The following is a 19,201-nucleotide window of genomic DNA, read 5'->3' as shown; positions in this document are numbered from 1 at the left end:
AAAGAACACAGTAATCAAAATTATGAGTAAATAAAGTAGACTTTCTTTTTCTTGTGTTTTCTAAATTATGCTTGTAATTGAAGCAACTATTCTAACAATGTTTGATGTGATTGAAAATTTATGTAGTGAAATTATTAACACAATTATAAACAAAGAGGGTGAAGGAAGTAAAGTTTGTACATTTCATGCAAACTGATAAAAATTATGTTACATATATAATGCAATATTTAGAACATCCACTAAAAGATCTATAGAAAGAGACTAAAAAACACTAGTGATGATTCAAATGGAATTCTAAAATATAGTTTAGAGTAACTTACAAGAAATTCAGAAAAAAAAAGAGAAACAATAAAAAAAAGAAAGAAAACAAAAAATAGACTTCAGCCCGACCCAAACATATGAATAATTAATTAAGTGCAAGTGAACTAAATAAACCAATTAAAAGAGACTGGTAGGGTAGATAAAAATTGTGACCCAACTATATCCTGTTTTCAAGAAACTCACTTCAACATGGAGAGATGCACAGGAGGTACAGACCCCAAAGGTAAACACTTTTACGTACAAAATACAGCATTATCTGTAATAATAATTAATCTAAGGGAGGATATGTAGGTAGACAGGCAAGATGATCAGGTATGAGTAGGTGAACAGGGATATATCCATGACCATATACAGGTTTAGCAGACCATATTCCTACATGCGTATTTGTATATGCTATAAAAATGTCCATATATATCATAAAGCTATAAGGGAGCTGTGATAGTTAGAGCTGTGTGTCAACTTGGCTAGACCACAATTCTGTTTGGTTTAAGCAATTGTGATGTGAGTTGTTCCCATGATGGGATCAGATGTACATGTTTTAAGCAGCCAATCCATTGAAAGGGAGTTTCCTTAGGCTTGTGGCCTGCTTCCAGTATATTTATGGACATCCTGGGAAAAGAGAAACTCTTCTGTGGATGGGGATTCTGTTGTGCTGCTTATAACGGTTTGTGAGCAAACAATCCACCATTTGGCCTGGAGATCTTGGATTCATCATTAGTTGGAGTCAACAGTCAGTTATTTGCCTGCCAACCTTGAGTTCGGCAGCCCCTGCAGCTGTGTGAGTCGGGAAACTCCTCCAGCTTGACGTTTGATGCAAGAACTTGGGACTTGTCAGCTTCTATAAGTGTGTGAGCCACTTCCCTAAGATAAATCTCTCTCTCTCTCTCTCTCTCTCTCAGCTTTACTGGTTTTGCTTCTCTAGAGAACCCAGTCTAACACAGGGGCAAAGTTATGAGAACTTCTTAGCCACAACCAAACACCTTGAGGGGCAAGTTACTGGGCCTGCAGGTTTGGGACCATGGCCACAGGAAACATCAAGCTCAATTGGTATAACATAGTACACAAAAACATTGTTCTACATCCTATTTTGGTGAGTAGCAAATGGAGTCTTAAAAGCTTGTGAGTGGCCATCTAAGGTGTAACTATTAGTCTCTCCTTATCTGGAACACAGACAAGTGAAGAAAATCAGAGACACATGGAAATAATTAGTCCAAGGGACTAGTGGACTGTGGGAACCTCAGCTTACATGACTTTAAGATCAGAAGAACTAGATGGTGGCTGGCTACTACTGTCAACCACTAGGAAAGGGATCAAAATTGAAGATCCTGGATAGAGCAGGAGAAAAATGTGGACCAAAACTCAAATTATAAAAAAGACCAGGCATACTGGCCTGATAGAATAGTCAAACCCCTGAGATTATGCCGGCCAACCTTGAGCTCATCACCTTTTGGGCCTGGAATTGAACTCACTCCTATGGCTTAAATTTCAGGCCTACAAGGTGAACAATTATTCCAGGGAGGTGCACTCCTTAGAACAATCAATATGGGAGATCTGAAGGGCAGCATTTGTGCAGGGAGAAAGCTCAGAAGCAAGATTGGATAGCAAAGAAAAAGAAAGAGAGAGAGAAAGGAAACTTCAGATATAAGGACAAAGGCAGGTTGAAAGTAAAATAATGGAAAAAGGTATTTATGCAAACAATCAAAAGAAGAAAGAAACACCTATATTAATATTAAATAGAGTAAATTTTCGAGCTGAAAAAAATCACCAGAGGCTGTAAAGAACATTAATAGAAGACTTAGAAATCTTAAATGCATATGCACCAAACAATAAGATTGGCAAGATACATGAAGTAAAAACTGATAGACTAAATGGAGAAACAGATAAATCCACCATCATGGTTGGATATTTTGTTTTGTTTTTTCAGTTTGTAAATTTATTTATTTATTTATTTAGTAATAAATCTATCAAACTTTCACCAATTCAACTTTTTACAAGTGTACAACTTAAGACATGAATTGTAATAATTGTTTTGCAAATCAATGTGATTTTTCCATTACCATTAATCCCCCTGTCCTCTTTCCTTCACCCCTGGTAACCACTAAGAAACTTTGTCTCTATATATTTATCTTTTCCTGTCTTTTTATTTCATACAATATTTGTGCTTTTGTGATTGACTTATTTCACCCAGCACAATGTGTTCAAGCTCCATCCACATACTGTGGCATGTATCAAGACTTAGTTTCTTCTACTGGCTGAGCAGTATTCTATTTTATGTATGTGCCGCATTCTGTTTAACCATTCATCTGTTAATGGGCATTTAGGTTGTTTCCATATTTTGGCTACTATGAATAGTACCACAATGAACACTGGTGTTCAAGTCTCTGTTTGAGTCTCTACTTCAAGGTTTTTTTTGGGTAAAAACTCGGAGTGGAATGGCTGGGTTATATGGTAGTTCTATTTTCAGTGTTTTGAGAAACCAACAATGTTTTCCACAATGGCTGTACCATTTTGCATTCCCACCAGGAATGGATAAGGGTTCCAATTTCCCCATATCTTCACCAATATTTGTTGTTTTCTGGGGTTTTTATTATTATTATTTATCTTAACCATAATAATGAAAGTGAAATGGTATCTTATTGTAGTTTTGATTTGCGTATTTCTGATGGCTACTGATGGTGAGTATTTGGTGGCCATTTGAATTTTTCTTTGGTAAAATGTCAATCCAAGTCCCTTGACCATTTTATGATTGGGCTATTTATCTTTTTGTTGTTAAGTTGTCAAAGTTTTAAATATATTTTGGCTATTAGGTTCTTGTTGGATATATGGTTTCTGAAACTGTTCCCCCAGTTGGTAACTTTTCTTTTCACTTTTTTTGGTAAAATATTTTGATGAACAACAGTTTCTTATTTTTATGAGGTTCCCATTTATTTATTTTGTCTTTTGCTGTTTGTGCTTTTGTTATTGTATTAGATACTCCATTGTTAAAAGCTAGATCTGACAACATTTCCCCCTGAATTTTCTTTTAAGAATTTTATGATTTTAATTTGCAAATTTAGGCCCGTAATCCATTTTGCATTTGTTTTTGTGTATAGTGTGAGGCATAGATCTTGTTTCATTTTTCTGCATTTGGAATCATAGTTGAATATTATTGTTGTTGTTGTTGTTATGTGCCGTTGAGTCAGACCCAACTCATAGCGACCCCTCCTTGGGTTTCTGAGGTGGCATCACTACAGAAATAGATTGCCCAACCTTCCTTCTGAGGAGTGGCTGATAGGTTTGAACCACCAGCCTTCCGGTAGCAGTCAAGTGCCTTTGGCACTATGCTACCAGGGTTCCTAGTTGGATATTATAGTACTCCTCTTTTAACAATTGATACAACAACTAGACATAACCAGAAGGATATTGAAGAACTTAATAACAACATCAACCAAAAGATATAATCAACATTTATAGAACATTCTACCCAATAAGAGTAGAATATACTTTATTTATTATTTATTTTTCAAGTGCCCATGGAACACTTGACTGCTAACCAGAAGGCTGGCGGTTGAAACCCACCAGCCACTCCTCAGAAGGAAGGTTGGGCAATCTACTTCTGTAGTGATATCGCCTTGGAACCCAAGGAGGGGTCGCTATGAGTTGGGTCCAACTCAACAGCACATAACAATAACAACAAGAACATGGAACATATATCAAAAAACCTCAACAAAATTTTAAAAATTAAAATCATACTGTTTTGGTTATCTAGTGCTGCTCTAACAGAAAATATCACAAGTGGAAGGTCTTCAACAAACATGGATTATTCTTTTACAGTTTTGGAGGCTAGAAGTCCAAGTTCAAAGTGACAGCTCTAGGGGCTGGGTGAAGGTCCCTCGACTTTGGGCTTCAGCTCTGCCTCTTGTTCCTGGCCCTCTGGAGCTGGAGCATCTCTTAACTCAGGCAGCTGCTGGCTGCTGGGGCTGACAAACCCAAGGTCAACAAATAAAATGGCACAAAAAATGATCAAGCAATATGGCAGGCTACTAGTTCAAGTTCAGAAACAGTCCCAAGTTTGGCAGGCAAGATGGCAGGCCACTGAGATGAAGGCTCAGCCAAAAGCAGGATCCAGATGTGCCAAAAAGCTCAGAGTCCTTTCTCAAACCATCTTATATACTGGAAGCAGACCACATCCCTAAAGCAGCTACTCAGCTGCTCACAGCACATTCTACCATGGAGTTGATTACCAGTATCTTCATGGGGAATAACTACATCCAGCTGCCCAGCCACTCAAAACCAGGCCCAGCCATGTTGAACATAACCCTAACTGCCACACATACCAATCATGTATTCTATCATGATGGTCTCAAAGTAGAAATTAATAACAGAAAGATAACAAAAATATTTCCAAACATTTGGAAACTGAACATTCTTTTAAATACCCATGAATCAAAGAAGAAACCCCAGGGAAATTAAAAATGGTATTGACCTGAATGAAAATTAAAATAGAATATATCAAAATTTGTGGGACACAGCTAAAGCAGTACTGGAAGTTTATAGTATCAAATGCTTATATTAGAAATAAATAAAATTCTCAGTTCAGCAATCTAAGCTCCCAGTAGAAAAAGAAGATCAAAATAAACACAAAGCAAAACAGAAGAAAGGAAATAATTAAGAGTGCTAGTCAATGAAAATAAAAAGAGGAAAAAAAATAAAGAGCCATAAAACAAAGAACTGGTTCTTTGAAGAAGATCAATAAAGTTGGCCAGTATCAGGAATGAAACTGAGGATATCACTACAGGCCCTAGAGATGTCAAAAGGATAATAAGAGAATTCTACGAGCAATTCTACGCCCATAAATTTGACAATGTACATAAAATAGAGCAATTCCTCAAAACCACAAATTGCCACAATTCATTCAAGAATATATTCAATCCTCAAGTTGCAATATTGAAGGAGGTGTTCACTCTTCTATACCAAGAAATGTGCAAGATAGTTAGCTGTCTAACTGACTGGAAGAGATCCCTATATGTGCCCATTCCAAAGAAAGGTGATACAACAGAATGTAGAAATTATCAAACAATATTACTAATATCACACTCAAGGAAAATGTTGCTGAAGATAATTCAAAAATAGCTGCAGCAGTAAATCAACAGGGAGCTGTCAGAAATCTAATCCAGATTCAGAAGATGACATGGAACAAGGGACATTATTGCTGATGTCAGATGGATCTTGGCTAAACGTAAAGAATACCAGAAAGATATTTACCTGTGTTGTATTCACTATGTAAAGACATTCAACTGGCTGAATTATAACAAATTATGGGTAATATTGTGAAAAAATGTGAATTCCAGGACAGTTAATTTCTATATGAAGAAGAATGTGGCAACAGGACTGGAGGAGGACTCATTAACAACCTGCAATATGCAGATGACACAACCTTGTTTGTTGAAAGCAAGCAGGACTTGAGACATTTAATGTTGAAGATCAAAAACTACAGCCTTCAGTGTGGATTACACTTCAACATAAAGAAAACAAAAATCCTCACAACTGGACCAATCAGCAACATTATGACAAGTGGAGAAAAGATTGAGGTCAAGGATTTCATTTTACTTGGATTCATAATCAATGCCCATGGAAACAGCATTCAAATCAGATGATGTACTGCACTGGGCAAATCTTCTGCAGAAGACCTCTTTAAATTGTTGAAAAGATGTTACTTTGAAGAGTAAGGTGCACCTGAGGTTATTTTTCAATAACCTCATATGCATGTGAGGGTTGGACAATTAAGAAAGAAGAGCACAGAAGAAATGATGCAGTTGAATTGTGGTGTTGGCAAAGAATATCGAATGCACCCTGTACTTCTAGAAGATGAACAAAGCTATCTTAGAGAAAGTACAGCTAGAATGTTCCTTAGACATAAGAATGGTCATACTTTGTCTCTCACACATTGGTCATGTTGTCAGAAGAGACCAATCTCTGGAGAAGGATATCATGCTTGGTAAAGTAGAGGGTTAGTGAAAAAGGGGAAGTCCTTCAATGAGATGAATTGATACAGGGGTGGTGATGATGGGCTCAAGCATAGTAATGTTTGTGAGGATGGCACAGGACCAGGCATTGTTTTGTTCTGCTGTATATAGAGTCACTATGAGCTGGAACCGACTCAATGGTACCTAAGAAAAACAACAATTCACCCAACAGGACATAAATAATTTGAATAGCCCTATAACCATTAAGGAAATTGAATTCATGATTTAAAAACTCCCCCCCAAAAAAATATCCAGCCAGATGGTTTCAATGGAGAATTCTTTCAAAGATTTGAAGAATGAACACCAAACCTACAGAATCTATTCCAGAAAAGAGAGAGGCTAGTATACTTCCCAAGTTATTCTATTACTACAATATCGAAACCAGACAAAGATTAGACAAAGAAAATTACAGACCAATAGCTCTCATAAATATAGATACAAAAATCATTAGCAAATACAGTTCAGCAATATATAAAAAGATTATATGCCACAATCAAGTGGGGTTTATTCTAGGGATGCAAGGCTGCTTCAATATTATAAAGCCAATCAATATAGTCTACCATATCAACAGACTAAAGAAGAAAAATCATATGATTAAAACAGTCAATGCACAAACAGCTTTTGACAAAATTCAACACCGATACACAATAAAAACTCTCAGGAAACTAGAAATACTGGGGAACATCTTCAACTTGATAAAGAAAAAAAGAAACCCAGAAATTCCTATTATTAGCACTTAGCTAAAAGATTGGATGTATTTCTCCACTGATTGAGAACAAGGCAAAGACGTCCACTCTGACCACCACTATTTACACATAGTACTGGACATGAGAGCCAGGGCAATGAGGCAATAAAAGTAAATTAAAAGTATGTGTCTCAGAAAAGAAGATATAAAGTAGTCCCTTATTTAAAGAGGACATTATTACCTACACAGAAAATCCCAATGGATCAACCAAAATCTCTCGTGATTAATAAATGAATTCAGCAAAATGGCAGGGTACAAGATTAACATGCAAAAATCAATTATATTTCTATATGCTTAGCAATGAACATGTGAAAACAAAAATTAAAATATCAGTATCATTTACCATCTCTGAACAAAAATTAAATACTTAAGTGTAAATGTAATAAAACGTACATGTTGAAAACTACAAAACATTGATGAAAGAAATGAAAGATGATGTAAATAAAGAAAGAAACTGGATAACTCAACATAGTAAAGATGTCAGTTTTCCTCAATTTGATATGTAGGTTTGTAGTAAGGAGAACAATGGCCAACCAAGGATATCAGATCCTAATCCCTGGAACCGGCTATCTATATAAGGAAAGAGTCACAACAGAGGTGATTAAGTTATGGATCTTGACAACCAGGAGATGATCCTGTTGTTGTTGTTGTTATGTGCCATCGAGTCTGACCGACTCATAGCGACCCCTCCTTGGGTTCTGAGGCAGTATCACTATTGAAGTAGAGTGCCCTATCTTCCTCCCGAGGAGTGGCTGGTGGGTTTGAACCACCAGCTTTCTGGTTAGCAGTCAAGTGCATTAGGCACTACGCTACCAGAGCACCCAACAAAAGACTAGAGTACATAAAGAACCTCAAAACTCACCAGTAAAATAAGAATCAATCCAATTAGAAAATTAGCAGAAGATATGGAGAGAGATTTTACTGCAGAGGGTAGACCCACTGCCATAGAGTTGATTCTAACTAACAGTGACCCCATTAGGTTCCCAAAGCTGTAAATCTTCATGGAAGTAAATTGCCTCTTCTTCCTCCCATGGAACAGCTGGTCAGTTTGAACTGCTGACCTTCTGGTTAGCAGCCAAATGCCTTACCCAGTATACAGATGGAGAATAAGCCCATGAAAGACATTCAACATCATTAGCCATTAAGAAAATGCAAATTATAACCACAGTGAGATATCATTACACAACTTTCAGATTGGTTAAAATAAATAAATAAGCTATAACAACAAATATTGGAAGGATGAAGATAAAATATATCACTCCTACATTGCTGGTGGGAATATAAAATGATACAGGCACTCTAAACCACAGTTTAGTAGTTTCCTAAAAAACTAAGCATGCAAATACTACAATCACAAATCCTATTGCCATTGAGTCAATTGCAACTCATATAGGATTGCAACCCTATAGGATGGGCTGTAAATCTTTATGGGAGCAGACTGTCACATCTTTCTCCCCCAGAGCAGCCGGTAGGTTCAAACTGCCAACCTTTTAGTTAGCAGCTGAGCACTTTAACCATTGTGCCACCAGGATAGTCATCTCACAGAAATGAAGATTTATCTTCACACTAAAACCTGTACATAAATATTTACAGCAGCAAATAGATGAACTGAATACCAGTTAAACAAACTGGTACATCTATACCATGGAATACTACTCAGCAATAAACAGAAATACATTGATACATGAAACAACTTGGATGAATCTCCAGGGAATTATGTCAAATGAAACAAACCAATCCCAAAATACAACATTCTATTTGATTCCGTTTATATAGCATTCTTAAAATGACAAAATTTTAGACATGGAAAACAGATTAGTGGTTGCCAGGGATTAAAGAAGGGGCAGGGTGGGAAAGAAATGGGTATAGTTATAAAAGGGCATCCCTGTGGTGATGGAAATCTTGTGGTTTTGTAGCTTGATTGTATCAATGTCAATGTCCTAGCTGTCATATTGTACTTAAATGTTGCAAGATGCCACCATGGAGGAAACTGGGTAGAGGGTAGATATCTCTGTATTATTTCTTAGAATCACATGCATATCTACAATTATCTCAAAATAAAAAGTTTAATTAAAATATATGTTTCATATATACAAATATGTAATTATATCTTAGGAGTCCCTAGGTGGTACAAACAATTAACTGCTCAATAACTAGCTAAAAAGTTGGCAGTTCAAAGCCCCCAGAGGCACGTTGGAAGACAGGCCTGGTGATCTGTTTCTGAAAGGTTACAGCCTTGAAAACCCTTTGGAGTAGTCTGTTCTCCAAACGTGGGGTCAACTCAATAGCAATAATAACACACACACAAATATATCTATACTATTAAAACTTAAGCACAGTTTTAAAATAAAGGTGAAGAAAATCAATGTGATTGTCATTGAACTGAGTAGAGAGAAATAGTGTTCAAATCAGAGCTTTATGGAAGTCTATAAAATTTGTTCTTCTTTATATAGGCTCCATTCTACCATTTTGGCACCTGAGCAATGATGGAAAGTAGCTTTATATTTACATCTTTTACCTGTATCAACAGTCAGCAATTAGTATGCATCTTCTAGGAGCACCTCCTACAGGAAGGATGCTGTAAGTATAAAGCTCTCTCCTCAAGCAGCCTCATTTTGTTTGGGGAGACAAGACTGGAGAGAGCCGGCAAAGCCTAGAGTTTCAGGGAACTTGTTTGTGGTGATGTCAAACTGGGTTGGGGAGGGAGATGGGTGTAAATCAGGGCCGGGGCACTTTTATTGCTGACAGGGGCAGAGTCCTCTCTCTCTTCTGCCTGCCTCAGGCCTCTCCCAGCTCCAGATTTGACCACTCTCTATCTCACCCTTTAGACAATCTCTTTCTAAGCTTCATGTCTCCCCTATTCTCTCTCACATGTTCTTCAGAAGTTCAGCCATATTGGGGCCAAAAGGTCTGAAGTCAACCCTGGAGGCACCTCCTCCTGTCTAGATGATCTTAGTCAAATTTCTCTCTCTCCAAGCCCTGTTCCACCCACATATAAAATGTGGATAATAAGCTTACTTCACAGGGTGGTCACCAGAGTGAAATCGGCCTATGTTGGCACATATACAGCACCCAACATATACTAACTGTGGCGTATACGCTCATTCCTGCTTCCTTTTTACAGAGAGAGAAATAAGTGCCAGCTTCTTGAAAGTAGGGAGAGTTTCCAGAGCCTTTGTGGGCGCTTAAGGTGAATTGGAAAGCATCTAAAATAAGTCTCACCTAAAAACTCTAATTCTGCTACTCCCCAGAAAAGGATTCAGACCCCACATGGAGGACATAGTCACTCACACTTCTCGGTCCTTGAAGGCGGCTTTGGCAAGGGATCGGGAACAAAATCACCTCAGTAAGCTGTTCCAAAGGGTCTCTCCGAGAAGCCCACCATGTCCTTGCATGATAAAGGGATCCCCTTGCCGTCAGGGCTCTTTCTGTGCATCGCTCCTGTCAGTACCACCCACAGAAAGGAAACCTCCGCACTTTAAAGGAATACATCTCGGATCCTCATGAGTTTCTCTCTTTCATGTATTGTCCCGCCTCATTCCACTAAGGATTTGAGGAAGCCTCGTAAAAGACTCTATATCCTAAAAGAAAAAGCTAGAAATAATTTAATACATTGGCACCAAAGGAAATATACTTAGAATAGAAAATCAAGACAAGGCAAGGTAATATCTCAGGTATGTGAGCCATAGGTTTCTGTAAGTATCAGAGTTGAGTTGAAAATGTGACTGAGCTTCTTGGCAGCAAAAGTTAAGAGAAGAATTGGATACATAAATTCAGCAGACGTAAGGAAAATAGTCACCAGTTTCTCAAGGAATCAAAACTCTTCCTAGCATTTAAACTAAAAGACATTTCTTGGGTGGGTGTTTACAAAGGGAACATGAAGTGCTGCAGGAAATAGCAGCCTCAACATCTCCACAAAAGTCCAGGCCCAAGCTCTGTACATTGTCACTCATATGTCCTTCCAGGGTCACACTGCCACAGCAGTTCCAGGAAATGGAGGTCAGATGTTTCTGATGTTTGATTTGGGATAAACAGTTGTCCTTGAATCCAACTCATAGAGACTCTGTGGGTGTCAGAGTGAAACTGTGCTCCAAAGGATTTAAATGGCTGGCTTTTTGGAAGTAGATTGCCTGGCTTTCCTTCCAAGGCAGACTCAGAACTCTAACCTTTCTGTTAGCTGCTGACTGCCTTAACTATTTGCACCACACAAGGATTCCATTGATTTAGGGAAATGCCTAAGGCATTTGACTGCTAACCAGAAGATGGTGGTTCAAACCCACCAACTGCTCCACAGAAGGGCAGCTGGGCAATCTAATTCCATAAAGATTTACCACCTCAGAAACCCAATGGGGGTCACTATGAGTCAGAATCAACTCAATGGCAGTGAGTTTGATTTTTGGTTTGGTAAAGTTTATTTTTAAAATATTTTTGGGGATGGGGATATCATGGATATTTGGATGAGGAAATTCACTACCTAACTCTGGGCATTAGACAGGGGGAGGCCCAGTGCACCAGTGCCTCCTCATATCTTTGTGATTCTTATTTTCAGTTTAGATATCTGGTGGATTCCCAACTTACCTGCTTGGGCTCTCATTCCCTCAACATATCACCATTAAGTATCTCCTATGAACCTATCTATGTGTTGGACAATGAAAACTTAGCTTTGAAAAGAAAACTATGTGTTTGGGGGAGCTCTGGTAGCATAGTGCCTAAGGCACTGGACTGCTAACCAGAAGACTGAAAGTTCAAACCCACCAGCCACTCCTTGGGAGGAAGACGGGGCAATCTACTTCCATAGTGAAACTGCCTCGGAAACCCAATGAGGGGTCACCATGAGTTGGGTCCAACTCAACGGCATATAAACACAACAACAACAACTGGTAGCACAGTGCCTAAGGCATTTAACTGCTAACCAGAAGATTGGTGGTTCAAACCCACCAGCCACTCCACAGAAGCAAGACTGGGCAATCTACTTCTGTGAAGATTTACTGCCTCAGAAACCCAGTGATGGTTGCTATGAGTCAGAATCAACTCAATGGCAGTGGTTTTTGGTATTTATTAGTGAGGTAAGAAAGAAACTGAACAAATAATTACTGGTGCATCCTTGTTACCTGTGGAGAAATAACATGATTGGTATAGTTCATTAAGGGCCTTAGAAGCCTTGCTAAAGATTGTGATTTTAACCTAAAAGGAATAGGCAGCCATTGGCAGGTTTTAAGCAAGGGAAATATAATGCCAGTGCACAGTTCTGATCATCACTGGCTACTGTGTGAAAAAAGGATGGGAGGATAGCAAGAATGGAAGCGGGAAACCATAGTATTCCTAAGATTAGGTTGGAAGGGCGTTTTGAGTGAACAATAGGTCAGTACCAGGAAAGAAAAGATGACAACATTGGATTCTGAAAACTAATCAAATAGCCTGAAAGTTTGGCACTGCAAGTACAATACACTGTGAATCATATCTCCAAATGCAATAGCCCCTGGGAAAGGCAGGGGCCTTGAGACAGACACTAATAACAATGCAAAGTCATTCATGCTTTTATTGTTCAATTATAATGAGTCCACTCATCTTGGTAATAATAATAATGTGTTTGAATAATGTAATTGCTTAATAGCCATTCCTCACCACCACCACTAACACCCCCTACCATTAGGATGAAAGTAAAATAATCTAGCATATTTATCATTCTAAAAGAGGCAGGAAAAAATTGGTTTTTTGTGTTAGTGTTTTTTCAGAAAGAAATTATATTCAAGATCCAGTTATTTGTGCAGTTTTAAAGTGGGACCTATGCTTAAGGTAGCAAAAGGCAAGAGTTTATTCTTTCAGGAAAACACCTTTCATATTAACATATCAAGTCATCTCTGAGCCTCAGTTTTGCCATCCCTAATGAGGAAGGAGACCATATTCGTGATTGCAAACCAGTTGTGCATCAGAATGAACTAGGGAGTTTATTAAAAACTCCCTTGCCTGTATCCCATCCAAAAACATCGGAGAGTGAGCCCAGGAATCTCTATTTAATGATGCTCTTGGGTGATTCTAATGATCACTGACTTGGATAAGTGAGATCTAAGGTTCCTTTTATCTTCAAAAGTGTAAGCACCTGCCATTGAGTTGACTCTGACTTACAGCAAACTCCTGTGTGTCAGAGTAGAACTGCACCCCCAAGGGGTTTCAGTGGCTGATACACTGGAAGAAGATCACCAGGCCTTTCTTTTGAGATGCCTCTGGGTAGACTCCAACTGCTAACCTTTCGGTTAACAGCCAAACAAGTTAATCATTTGTGCCCCTGCTATTCAAAGTGTAGTCCACCTGGGAGCTTGTTAAACTTGCAAACTCTCACACCCCACCCAAGACCCACTGAAATAGAATCCACTTTGTTAACACAAGTTTCAGGAGATTCTGATGCACATTAGAAATGGAGAAGCTCTAGTTGAGGATGCTCCCTACACTCCTGGTCCTCATTTCCTATAGTCTGGGAACACTTGGCAGCTGGGAAGAAACCAACTTTCTAGGAGTCACACAGCATCGCAGTGCTGAGCCTAGAATAGCCTAGAATACAATCGTTTGTCCTTTATCAGCAAGGACACAATGCCTCTTTCACAGCCATAAATAAACTCAGAGAAAAGAAGCCGAATCAGCAAAGGTAAATCAAGTCCTGAATTGTGCTGGTTCATGCATATATTCTGAGACAAACTAAAAAGGAAGCACTAAAATCTTGAACATATTTCTTAAAAAATATATAAATAGTAGATAATCAGAGGTTGACTTCAAATCTGGGTCTGCATAAATTCCTCCTCGGTGTACTATATATTCTCCCTTTCAACTCTCATTTTCACTGGGTGCTTCTCAGCCTGGGCTGCATCCTGAAGTTTCTCTCCAGTCTCTGACCTGGATCTTGTCACTTCAGCTACTTAAAAAAAAAGGCAAAACAAACAACCTCAAAAAAGCTGTTGTAAATTCTTCTTCAAGTAATATACAGGTAGATTCCAAATCTCTCTTCATCATTACCTCTCCACTTGCATTCAAAACCAGATTCTCTACTATCTATTTATTCATTACAATTAATTCAGTCATTCATTCTACTAATACTTACCAAGCACCTACCCAAGTACCATACTATGATAAATTAAACCTGTTTCTACCCTCTAGGGGCTCAGAGTTAAGTAGGCATTTAAACTTCAGGCATAATAATCCCCAACAGAAAGTGAAAAGTGAAGTTTTAAACAGAAAGAGAGAAATGGTGTGGGAGAAAGACAGAGGAGAAAATCCTTCTGATTGGAGAAAACTAATAAAAGTTTCATGAGAGTCACAGTGGGTTTGAAAAATGCACTGAAAATTGAAATGATATGAGTAGCTGTTAAATTTTCTGGGGCTATCACTGGAAGGGGGCTCTGGTGGTGTAGTACCTAAGGCATTTGACTGCTAACCAGAAGCCTGGTGATTCAAACCTACCAGCCACTCCTCGGAAGGAAGGTTGGGTAATCTACTTGCATAATGATACCACCTGGGAAACCCAAGGAGGGGTCACTATGAGTTGGATCCGACTTGGCGGCAGTGGGTTTGGTTTGGTTTGGTCACTGGAAAGAAAGACACATCACCAGCAGAGCAAATAACATTTGCCAAAGCAAGGTGGGTAGCATGTACAGTGTATGTGTGTGGACAATTGGATATAACAAAGTTGCTTTGAGAAGCCCCTGCATGAAGATAAACCAAAAAAACCCAGACCCACTGCCATTGAGTCGATTCTGACTCAGAGGGCAGAGTAGAACTGTCCATAGAGTTTCCAAGCTTGTAAATCTGTACAGAAGCAGACTGCTTCACTGTGGTAGTTAAGCTGTGTGTCAGCTTGGCTGGGCCTGGTTTTCAGTGGCTGGGCAGCTGCATGTAGTTATTCCCCATGATGAAACTGGTACTCAAATCCATGGTGGAATCTACTAGAGCAGCTGAGTAGCTGCTTTAGGGATATGGTCCACTTCCAGTATATTAGAAGCAGCTTTGAGAAAGGTCTTTGGATCTTGTTTGCATGCTTGGACCCTGCATGTAGCTGAGTCTTCATTTAGCAGCCTACCATGTTTCCTGCTGATCTTGGGACTGCCTCTGGACTTGAACTAATGGCCTTCCATGTACTTTGGTAATCTTGGGACAGTGCCATTTTATTTGTCAACCTTGGGTTTGTCAGCCTCAGCAGCCAGCAGATACCTGACTTAAGAGAAGCCTCTAGCTTCAGTGGGCTGGGACTAAGAGGCAGAGCTGAAGCCCAAGGTAAAGGGGCTTCCATCCAGTCCCTAGAGCTGACATTTTGAACTCAGACTTCTAGCCTCCAAAAGTGTAAAAGAATAAACTACTGTTTATTCAAGCCATACATTTGTGGTATGTCTATTACAGCAATACTAGGTAACCAAAACATTCATCTTTCTCCTGCAGAGCAGTTGGTGGTTTTGAAATGCTGACCTCTTGGATAGCAGCCAAATGCTTTAACCACTGCATCACCAGAGCTCCTGCATGAAGATAAGTAATGGAAAAAATGTGTTAGTAAAGTTCAATTTTAAATTTTAGGCTAAGAAATTTGGACTTTATAAGCAATGGGAGCCACTGAGGCTTTCTCAACAAAGGAATGACTTAGCCAAGCCTGAGCTTTTGGAAGAAAAAACTGGTTAGAGAGCATTGGACATGGAAAGTCCAGTGGAAGGGCATCATGAAAGATTTGGTACAAAGCACTGATGGCCTGAGCTAAGACAGTGGGAACAGGAGAAGGGGCAGATGTAAAAGATGCAAGGGGGATTAAAGGAGTTGCAATTGCCATCTAACTAGATTGCAGTTCATCAGGGATTTGAAAGAAAGAGAAAGAAGTAAAAATAATCCTAAAAGTTTGAATCTGAATGTCTGGGAGGACAATAGTGCAAATTAGGGAACCAAGAACATCATTTTGAAGTAAAGACAGTAAGTTCAGTTTGGGCATCTGAGGTGCCAGTGGGAACCCAAAAGAAAATGTCTACCAGGCAATTGGAAATATATAATTGGAGACAGGAAGAGATTGAAGGCAGTGAGTTGGAATCATCTATTTGGAGGTGCGAGTTGAGGTCATGAGATTGAACGAGAAAAGAGAGAAAAATAGGGAGGCGTCAAAGGTATTTAATTGGATTTTCTAAAATCAATATGGTAGACCTGCACTTCCTTATCTACCTCCCCACCTATCCATCCTACACAGTCTTTTCTGCCTGTTGCTAGGAAATCTCCTCGTTCAGAACTACCCTCAAGTCTTACACTTGAGAAAAGGCTTAAAGCATACCGCTGAAACATTGGAAAGAACATTTGCGTGATAACTGGGAGAGTCAAATTCTAGTCTTGTTTCTGCACTAACTCCCTTGACTTGGGTAGACAATTTTATTTATCTGGCCATGAGTTTGCAAGGCTGCATAACATGATTGAGGTAACTGATTTTATTGAATTGTACATGTCAAGAATGTTGAATTGGCAAATGTAGTGTAACTTGTACTTAAAAAAGAACGAAAAAAATTTGAAACATTTTTAAATTTTGAAAGAAAAGAAAGAAAAATAGAGAGGAGTAGACCAGAAGATCCAGAATCTAACTCTAATGTCATGGCTTTTCCATTATCACACGAAAGGAACTATAACGACCAGTTATTTCTCTGGGATATTAGTTAATTATGCTACTTTTCTCCCTTTCAATGCCTACTATCTAATCATTTCATATCTCTGCTACTAAATTCACTTATTCTGCCTGCTGCTTGAACTAAGGACTTTCAGGCTTCCAATGGCTTCTTATTTCTTTCCATATCAAATTATAAAATTGTGCTATAGTATGTGTAGGTCTCCATCTTCAGTTGGGCCCTGCACATTTTCTCTCATTGTCTGCCATGATCAGCAAAACTGTCATCCTGACATTAAGGAGTATAATTTTTAAATTTCATATATTTATATAGAACTATTTCAAGAAATAAACATTCAGGTAAAAGTTATATTTTTTAGTGATCTTAAGTTTACACTGTGTTTAATCCCTTCCTTTATTGAAAGGAATTTCAATACATTTAGCTCACTCATTTGATTTGGTGTAAAGTCTAAGGATTGTCCAGAACTCAACAATAGAGATCTCATTGAGGGGAAATCCCCTTTCTTTTCATTGCTATTCATACTTCTGGTTCTGTATTAAAATTCTGACCTTCATCTGTCAGCTGGCTCTGGAGTATCAGGGAGGGGAGAAAACAGGGGTTCTGGGAATCTAGCACAGGTCCCCTTTATTCTTTATTATTTCTCTCTCAGAAGCTGCTTCCAGCTTTCCCTATAGTTTCAGAAACAGAGAGATTACAGTCATGTCAGGGTGTCTTTGCATCAGAAGCATAAATCCATAACTATTTTTTTTAATAAAACAGGATTTTTAAAAATAAAACCTCTACAGGGAAAACAGAACCTTTTGCATTCATGTAGGAAGCCAATTGTTAACTATTATGTTTGCAGGAAATTTATGGAAGTTGACAATCTTAGCAACCAGATATGTTCACAATTTGTCTCTAAAGGAATTTGACACAGATGGAAGACCTTAAAAAAAAGAACAAAAACTCAAGATCTACTGAAAGAGTTTTCTAAAGGTGCTTATTCCAAATGGTAATTTTAAAAACTGATCTCTTACACAGAAAGTTAAAGTGTTCTTTTCAAAATCAAGATTAATGTTAGTCATCCTGACTTACTTGGTTCATGCTCCCCAAGAATATTTTGTGTGTATGGATTTCATTGGCTTTGGGTGTAAAAGTTCCAAGCCATGCCCCCAGTTATCAGTTCTCTATGGGGTCCTACATGCCCCAAAGCCCCTAAGGCCTTGGAGTCTTCACAAAGCTAATATTGCCTGGGAAGAACAAGTTTTAATCCCTGGAAGCAGTGACCTAAGAAACATTCCTTTCTTTTCTTTTCCTCTTTTGCTGTATTTTTAAATATTTTTATTACCACAAGGTGGTAGTAGGAAAGTGCATCCATGGAACAGTGGATTTATCAAAGTGTAAAGGCTTACTTTCAAGAAATTACCAAAACAAATTCTGTTTAATGACAGTCTAGAAATCTTAATTAAGTAGGATCAATATTATGCAGAGAACAAGTACAAATATAAATGAGGTTTTTCCTTTTGGGAAAAGTCAGAAAATTATACATACATATATCTACACACACACACACACACACACATATATATTTTTTCTTTTTATGTATTATCTGAAAACAAAATCACAAACCAACTTGGCTTTTGGACTTCTTTTCACTAGCTACAGTCATTCCCTTGGGGAATTACATCTAGTTCCATGGATTTAAATAACATCTCCCTAATGAAGTCTCCTGGAATCCCTGGTGGCCTAGTTAAGCCCTCAACTACTAACCAACCAAATCAGAACCTCTAGGGGATGGCCCATGGATTTTTTAAAAGATTTTTTTCAGATGATTTTGAGAGCACTAAAATTTGAGAAGAGAGCCTTGATTAAGCTCTCAGCTACTAATCGAAAGGTTGGTGGTTCTAATCCACAAGCTACTCCATGAGAAAAAAAGACTTGGCTACCTGCTGCCATAAAGACTACAGCCTAAGAAGCTCTATGGGGCAGTTCTACTCATTCCTATAGGGCAGTTATGAGTCATAATCTACTCGGCAGCACACAACTACAGAAAGCAACCAAGTTTGAGAAGAGTCCCTGTGTGCTACAAATGGTTAATATGCTCTGCTGTTAACTCTAAAGTTGGTGGTTCAATCCCACCCAGAGGCACCTTGGAAGAACTATCAGGCAATCTACTTCCAAAAAGTCAGCCACTGGAAACCCTATGTGGAACAGTTCTACTCAAAACACATGGGGTTGCCAGGAATCAGAGTTGACTTGATAACAACTGGTTTGGTTTGGTTTAATGAAGTCTCCAAGACTGTATCTCCAGCCCAGACCACTTTCCTGAGCTCCCAGCACATTTATTCATTAGCCTATTTAAGGTTGCCACTTTATGTTTAGATGTTGCAAACTTCACATGTCAAAAAAAAGATGATCTAGCTTGGGTTCCGGCAAGATGGCGGACTAGGCAGAAGGATTGCACAGACCCTCTTCAACAAAGAAAAGGGAAACCAATTAACACAGACACAGAAGATAAT

At 38.6% G+C, this 19,201-nt stretch overlaps 1 protein-coding gene across 1 annotated transcript in view; it reads right to left on the bottom strand.

Moving 5' to 3' along the window:
* ALK (ALK receptor tyrosine kinase) overlaps positions 1–19,201 on the bottom strand; it is a 1,238,429-nt gene that overhangs the window by 755,105 nt on the left and 464,123 nt on the right. The window lies entirely within an intron of this gene.

Source organism: Orycteropus afer, unplaced genomic scaffold (assembly GCF_000298275.1).
Source record: "Orycteropus afer afer isolate SDZICR_OR568_19922 unplaced genomic scaffold, OryAfe1.0 scaffold00054, whole genome shotgun sequence".
NCBI lineage: Eukaryota > Metazoa > Chordata > Mammalia > Tubulidentata > Orycteropodidae > Orycteropus > Orycteropus afer.
Note: the sequence above shows the minus strand (reverse complement) of the source record. Positions and strands in the feature narration are given on the sequence as shown.